Source organism: Oratosquilla oratoria, chromosome 39 (genome assembly GCF_046742065.1).
Source record: "Oratosquilla oratoria isolate Oo_2021 chromosome 39, ASM4674206v1, whole genome shotgun sequence".
Taxonomy (NCBI): domain Eukaryota; kingdom Metazoa; phylum Arthropoda; class Malacostraca; order Stomatopoda; family Squillidae; genus Oratosquilla; species Oratosquilla oratoria.
The window spans coordinates 2,266,573-2,275,000 of NC_134815.1; the positions used below are offsets into that span (position 1 = coordinate 2,266,573).

Below are 8,428 nucleotides of genomic sequence, written 5' to 3' on the forward strand. Positions count from 1 at the left end.
GCTGTGTTGAGCGACTTTCGTTGTTGTATTATAAGGGACATATCTGTAGGCAGTATCTACCTCATGAATATTGATATTGTAATCTAAATTGTATTAATGCAGTAATAACAAAGGGTACGGTTATATAATTCTGTTATTTTATGGGCTATGACGTCATGTCGTCCAAGACAATGGTTCTTGTCTTCTGAAGCTGTGCTGAGCGACTTCAGTCATTATCTTCGTTGTTGTATTATTCAGTATAATTCTGAATGCCGTTACTACTTTATAGTGATATTGTACGTGAAATTGTATTAATGCAATAATAACAACATGAATGCTTATAAAATTCTGTTATTTTATTAGTATTGAGTGTCCGGAAATAAAACACTCTTGGATTTTCCTTTTTTTTTAAACGAATCAACTATTTTCTCACCTATTTTTGTTTTTGTAAGTAATTCATATTCTGTTGCATTATATTTCTCATAATTTCTTTTTCTTATTTTTCTATATAAGAAACATAAACACGAAAACCACAGAGCATGAATTAATGATTTGATTGTTTCTTTCGTTTGGATGGAAGGGAGCGTGTACTGTTCAAAACCTACGACTGTGACGTCATCAGTAGTGGGCGTGGTTTGAGGCTCCACCCCCTTCGAAATACATCTGACGACGATTCAACTTCTTCTTTGTCCAAGTTTGTAATTCCCTCGCATGGCGGCAAACAGAATGAAAGGAAAAATGAACAAAAGGGATTTATTGAGGTTAAATGTAATTTCTTCGCTACCTAGAGGTGGCAACGAAGATGAATAGAATTGGCAGACGACTACGGTAATGAAAGAAAATGCGACCCAACACGGAAAAGGTTTAAAGCAATCTTAGCTTTATTTGTTATGTTTTACGAATTATTGATTTAATCTTACTATCATGATAGTACACATACACACACACACACACACACACACACACACACACACACACACACACACACACACACACACACACACACACACATATGTATATATATATTTCTTTTTTCTGGAGCTAACGGAAACTAAGACATTTCCAGTCGACCGGAAATGATGTGCCAACGATGTCATTTGTGTGACACTGTTCACACACACACTTACACACACACACACACACACACACACACACACACACACACACACACACACACACACACACACACACACACACACACACACACACACACACACACACACACACACACACACACACACACACACACACACACACACACACACACACACACACACACACACACACACAGACACACACACGCACACACACACAGACGACTATTACCATATTCATCGCGTATATGGACATAGAGTCTTTTAATTTCACAAAGAAACTTGAAGATGGTAAATGATGTATTTAAAGTAGCATACGTATATGGACTTGTATTGATTGTCCTGTCACCAAATAATGTAAATGCACGTTTACCTACAAAGAGAAATGACCTTGGAATAAACACAGACACAAACACACACACACACACACACACACACACACACACACACACACACACACACACACACACACACACACACACACACACACACACACACACACACACACACACACGCACGCACGCACACACACACACACACAAGAAACGCTCAATAGAAGAAAATAAGGCGTTCGCACGTCCGTCTCTTCGCATACACACACACGCACACACACACACGCACACACTCACGCGCGCTGCCCGGCGCGGGTGGGTTAACAGGGCTCATACCGGCAGAGACGGCACATGGGTCGCTCACTCTGTGCGGGGTCTTGCTCGAGTTTGGATTGTGCTTGCGAGATAAAGCCGTTAGGTTTTCCGTTAAAAACCGTTAAATTTGAAAAAAATGTCTTCTGATGGCGGATTGTGACGAAAGTGTGCGTTTTTGGGGGAGGCTGTGCAAGAAGTGATATCGATAACAGGAGAGCAACGGGGAGATAAGAGGTGATAAGAAAGGAGGAGGAGGAGGAGGAGGAGGAAGAAGGAAGAAAGAAAGGAAGAATACGAAGGAGTAGACGAAGAAAGAAGAACGCTACATTCATCTTCTTCTTCGACGACCAGACACAGGTGAGGAAGAGAATTCTGTATTTCTGTCAGCCAGAGATCACACACCTCTTGGCGTGCTCTCTAATCCTCTCTCTTGCTCTCTCTCTCTCCCCCTCGCCCTCTCTACCTCTCTCTCTCTCTCTTGAGCTCTGAGGGTCTTTCTCCAAAGGGCACTTTGTCCCTGACAAAGAAAATCTCTCACAACTTCCTTCGCCTGATCTCACTAAATCGTGAGATCGTGAGGGGTCCCCCGGTGCCAAGGGACCAGGTCACCGTGAGACCGTGACATCACGTCCCTGAGGGTAATCAGGGCTCGACGACTACGGGGTAATCCCACGGGGTTGGAGGGGGTGGCTGTATAGTATCGCAGTGGTGGTGATGATGATGATGATGATGATGATGATGATGATGATGATGATGATGATGATGATGATGATGATGATGATGATGATGATGATGATGATGATGATGATGATGATGATGATGATGATGATGGTGGTGATGGTGGTGGTGGTGGTGATGGTGATTTGATGGTGGTGATGACAGTGATGACAATTATAGTGATGTGATGTAACATGAATTGCATAGTGTGATGACAGCCGTCTACTTTCTTTGGTCATAAGGTAACACTGACGTGACGCTCTGTAACGGCTGTAACGGTTGTAATGGCTGTTACGGGAGCAGATTTTCGCGAACACTGCGACGCCTTTGTGTGATGTAGTCCATTGTGATGAGGCGATGGAGCGTCGCCAGGTTTCGTGATGAGGTCATGCCACGCTCGCCGTGATGACGTAATAACGACGACGGCTTCTTGTCGAAACGTTGTGGAGAGGTTTTCGATATGACGTCATCACACCAAAAGAAACGTTCTCTCTCTCTCTCTCTCTCTCTCTCTCTCTCTCTCTCTCTCTCTCTTTCGTTCTCTCTCTCCAGTGTTGTCCTTGACGTCGCCCTGATGACGTCATGGTATTGGCATGACGTCATAGTAGTCGGGTCTCCTTTGTCGGTACATTTTTTTTTTTTTTTGCGTGGTGTGGGTGACCTCTATCGTGTGTGTGTGTGTGTGTGTGTGTGTGTGTGTGTGTGTGTGTGTGTGTGTGTGTGTGTGTGTGTGTGTGTGTGTGTGTGTGTGTGTGTGTGTGTGTGTGTGTGTGTGTGTGTGTGTGTGTGTGTGTGTGCGCGCGCGCGCATAAGACAGAAGAAGTATAGTGTTAGTATTCAGGGAACTTACTTATGCGATAAAAACACGAGAACATAAGAACGGAGGAGACTGCAATAGACCCTAAGGCCTACACCAGGCAGATCCATGTCCCTTACCACGTGTTATCTCCATCCATAAAATTGTCTAACCTTCTCTTAATACAGCCGATTGTTTCTGCACTCCTTAAATGGTTACTAAGACTATTCCACTCGTTAACAACTCTCTTGCTGAACCAGTTCTTGCCTATTTCCTTCTTAAACTTAATTTTGTCCAATTTAGATCCATTAATGCGAGTCTTGCCTTACTATCTATAATAACGAAGCTTGCTAGCCTTCTGTTTCTTGTGATAACGTAGTGAACACTGAAACAATTTGTTGTTTTAAGAGAAGATGAGATAACTTTATGGCTAAGGATAAGAGGGAGTGAGGGACATGGAACTGCCTAGTGTAGGTCTTACGGTCTCCTGCAGTCTCCTCTGTTCTTATACTCTTAAGTTGTTGTGTTCAGTGCAACACAGCGACGCTCAGTGAGGATGAGACATCACAATCCATGTACGTCTTTGAGGATGACATGCAACTGTGGAAAATTCTCTTTTGTTAAGAACTCCAAAACTCGAAACGAAAGCTCCTCTTGAAGACTGCCACTCGAATATTCGAAAGTGCGCCTCTGTCGTCCGTTATTTTCGAAATTTTGGAAGTTTTGTTCCGTATTCTGGAAAGTGACGAGCGTCAGAGAGACTTCCGGTAGGAAGTAGATATTTGTAGTGTGACTTTGAGCGCGTGATTGCTTGGCATTGCATACTCATGCATCGCGGGAGAAAACGGACCTGCGAGTTGCCTACAAGGTCAGGTAACCACAAAGTAACGAAAGAATAACAAAGCGTTACTATATGGTAACGGTCCAAGCGTGCATAAGATTACCGATCGGTAACCTATCTTGCATTGAGAATAATCATCGTTTTGTTCTGCCTGCCGACAGTCTTTTCTTTTTATATTAAGAATCAAAGAAGACACAGACTGATGATCGTCTTTGAAGTTGGAGAAGTGTAATGAAATGAGGGAGACGACAGCCCTTGTGTATTAATTAGGAGAAGCTTACCTAGTCTATTTCCCTTGTCTTGTTTAGTTCTATTCCAGTTTACTTAGCTACTTGGATGGTCTGATGCAATCTATGCTAGTTATGGTGTTAATGTCTAGGCTCTATTGCCACTATGCATGTGGTTGTGCATCTAATAAATATTTGGTTTTTAATTTTTGTTTGATGTTCACTAAAACCATTTCACCTGAGACGTACAGTCAGGGTGTTGCCCACGGCCCTGATACTACAACTTTGGGTGATAAGGACACGGTTGAGGTCGTGACATCATAGTTGTGGTGATGACGTCATGAGACCTTTTTCAAGGTCAGGGAGCGGACGCTGTGCACTCCATGACCCGTACATCGCGTCCCCTAAAATGAATGAAATAGTCCTTTGTTAACCATGATAAAGTTATTAAGGTACCACGCCACAGTCTTAGTTGAAACAGCCTTAGTTGAAACAGCCTTAGTTGAAATGTCCTTAGTTGTATAAATGCTTGGTCACCTCCTCAGCGTCTTACAAATTTAGATTTAGAAGGAAATGGGCAAGAACTGGTTTACCAACAGCGTAGTTAACGAGTGGAATAAACTTGGTGGCCATGTATTGAGCGCTGAAACTTTTTTTTTAATAGAGAAGGTTAGATAGTTTCATGGATAGGGATGACAGGAGGTAAGGGCAATGGGACTGCCTTGTGTAGGCCTTATGGTCCCTTGCAGTCTTCTCCATTATTATGTTACGGCCTTCGTCGTTCGTTTTCTATGTGCCGTCAGGCGATTTCATTTAGTTGAGTGACCTTTGCAGTCCCCCACACTGGGACACACATACCGCATCAATATATATATATATATATATATATATATTATATATATATATATATATATATATATATATACATATATTCCTTATTTTTTTTCTTCAAAATTTAAGATAACCTAATATAACTCAGTCTAACCAAACCTAATCTAACCTACCCTAATATAATTAACCTAATCTAACCTAACCCAACCAACCCTAACCTAGGCTAACTTAACCTAACCTAGCCTAGGCTAACTTAACTTAACCTAATCTAACCTAACCTTGCCTAACCTAACCTAGCCTAACCTAGGCTTCCAATATAACCTAAACTAACTCAACCTAATCAAACCTAACCTAACCTCGTCAACCTCCTTGGTTATGCGTGACGCTCAGCCTTGGTGTCGGAAAAAAAAATCTCTTTTGCCAGTTGAGATGTCACGCGCAGATGAATCAAATCGCTTGGTGGCAGACACGATGTAAGAATAAGTGTTATCCGATGCAGTTCGCACGAGCCGTGCTTCGGCACCAAGTTCCCAGTTTTCGGTATTTTTTCCCGGGATAAAGCTGCCGAGAAAACGGTAACTTGGTGCCGAAACATTGTTCATGTGGACCGCGCTTTAGGATGTTCTCTTGGGTGGTCCTACGTGTGCTGCTCCATAAATTCCTCTCACTGCCACATATCTTGGTATACTTTTTTATATACATGAGAAATTTTCATGACTAATGATGCTAAATGTTTGGTTTGTATATCTTATATCTGATGGAGCTGCATGTTTTTTCAACTGATAAACCTTGGATAAAGTTAAAATAGATTGTAGTTATTTTTGGACGCTGAGAGCTAATTGGAGCGGATAATTCGCCCGTGCATTTCGTCTTGTTTTTGTTCGACGTGAGAATGTTCCTAGGGGAATGAACCAGCGACGAGAACGAACTAACCGAGACATGACGTCACTGCGTCATTTCCTGCAAAGTTGCCGGACGGGTCTTGGTCGACGAAATTCGAATAATATTTGAATTTAAAAATTTAAAAATATCTTTATCCGTAAATAACAAAAACAATTCTTAGGTGCAGATTTTATTTCTTTATCTTTTTAATATGGGTTCCTCGTGTAGTCTTTTCTTTGTCTCGACGGCATTTTACGAGCATTTGATATAAACAGTTTGACACTTGATATAAACATCATTTAACTCTCGATTTAGATTAAAAAATTATGACTTAAAACTTACTTTATCTGTAAAAAATAAAGACTATTCTCAGATGAAGTTGTAAGATTTTATTTATTTTTATATGTAGTCCTTTCTTCGCCTCAACAGCATTTAATATTAACAAATTGACAATCTCCTCAAGTGTTGTCATTCATGACACTATGCGCCATAAATGATATTTTGAAATTCATTGTCGGTGATCGAGGTTATTTTCCGAATCTCTGTCTTGGTCGTGATGAAAAAATAACGTCAGCATTGCATGGCAGGTTCTGAGTACAAGGACATACACCAAATTCTCAGAAATATCTTGGCAAGCAAAATGTCAACATCCATCACTACACGGAAGGCCACTTGAGCCGAAATATTTCGATTATTAAATGGTTGGTTGATTAACTGAATAATTGATTAATTGTGTATTCTGAAATGCAATGTAGCGCAAGATGACCTTTGATATTAGTGTAGTTCAGATATCAGACTAAATTCTGAAACCGTTCAGTCTGACAAAGATACAAACCTCGGAGACGTTTGCATTTCAGCAAAATTCCAAAAACACAGAAACTTATCATTATTGTCAATTTCTAAAACTAGAAACCTCCCAGTGTTCAAACCGAAAAGTTTGGACAATCTAGGAAATTTCGGGAAACAGAAGCAATTTGTAATAATATGATATAGCTCTGAAATATGTTCTGATTCCGAGTATTTTGAATATTTCAGAAAATTTAGAATTTTACAAAGCCTGCCTCCTCAGCGTATCCATGACCTGAGCATATAAAGAACATCTTGTAAGACACATAAGAACAAAAACAAAGGAAAACATCATTTATGTTTTTTTATCACAAATTATCATTATCTATGTTTGTTTACTATTTATCGTTATCTGTTTATTTATCTTATTTATTTATTTATGTATTTATTTATTTATTCATTCAATTATTATTATTTTTTCGCATCCAACTTAGTTATGGAACAAAAGGTCTCCTGTTGGCATGCTCCTCCTTTGTAATCCTTTGTATGAGACCATAAGGCCTACACTAGGCAGTTTCATGTCCCTTACTACCTCTCATCCTCATCCATGAAGTTACCTAACCGTTTCTTAAAACAACCATTTGTTTTAGCACTCACTGCCGAGTGGATGATTGTTTTCTTCCCAAAGTCAGGGATCATAATCCACTAACGACGTCGAAGATTATATTATAACAACAGCAACAACAGAAATAATGGTCTCAAACTGTCAGGAAATGGATTTAATTCGGAAGTGGGTAGAAACAACTTCGCCAACCGTGTAGTTAATGAATGGAATAAACTTCCTGCAGAGGCAGTGCAATGTAGTTCAGTTCGAAGCTTTAATATTCGTTTAGATAAACACCTAAGCAAGATGCTGTAATGCCTGCCATTTATTTTGTATTATTTGTTTATTTGTTTGTTATAATTTGTCTGTTTGTTTATTATTGTTTATTTGATTATTATTTATCATTTATCTGTCTTTATATTATTTTTCAACTTTACCTATTTATTTATTTATCTTATTCATATTTATTTATATTATTATTATTATCAATATTGTGAATAGGAGGTAAAGGGAACACGGGCTGAGGGAAATACTTTTATTCCTGACTAGTTTCGCCTGAGTGGCTTCTTCGTGTTCCTCTGAAGAAGCCACTCAGGCGAAACTAGTCAGGAATAAAAGTATTTCCCTCAGCCCGTGTTCCCTTTACCTCCTATCCACATTCGTCACAATGTATACACATTATCAATATTGTTTATTTACGTGTTTATTTATCATTGTTATGGACCAAAAGGTCTCCTGTCGGCATGCTCTTCTTTTGTAATCCTTTATAACAACAACAATGATACCAACAACGATGGCTGTCTTCTGGGAAGCCGTGGGCGGCTGATATCAGTGAGTCATTAATATTAACGACACGAAAAACTACTCCGAGCAGGAACTTAGTGGGACTTATTCAGCACTTAGCGCGAGAATTTTTCATATCATTCAAACTGTTCACCACAAGGAAACACTCTTCTAACATCTACAAAAAACCCAGTCACTATGAACACTCTTCTAACATCTTTACAAAAAAAAACCAGTCACT

At 39.9% G+C, this 8,428-nt stretch overlaps 1 protein-coding gene across 2 annotated transcripts in view; it reads left to right on the forward strand.

Annotated features, from left to right (window-relative positions):
- The first annotated feature begins 1,750 nt into the window (after positions 1-1,750).
- Positions 1,751-8,428, forward strand: part of LOC143020249 (uncharacterized) — a 124,334-nt gene continuing 117,656 nt past the window's right edge. For both annotated transcript variants that reach the window (XM_076176436.1, XM_076176437.1), the window contains exon 1: positions 1,751-2,077. The gene's annotated coding sequence lies outside the window, so the exon portion shown is untranslated. The remainder of the gene's footprint in view (positions 2,078-8,428) is intronic.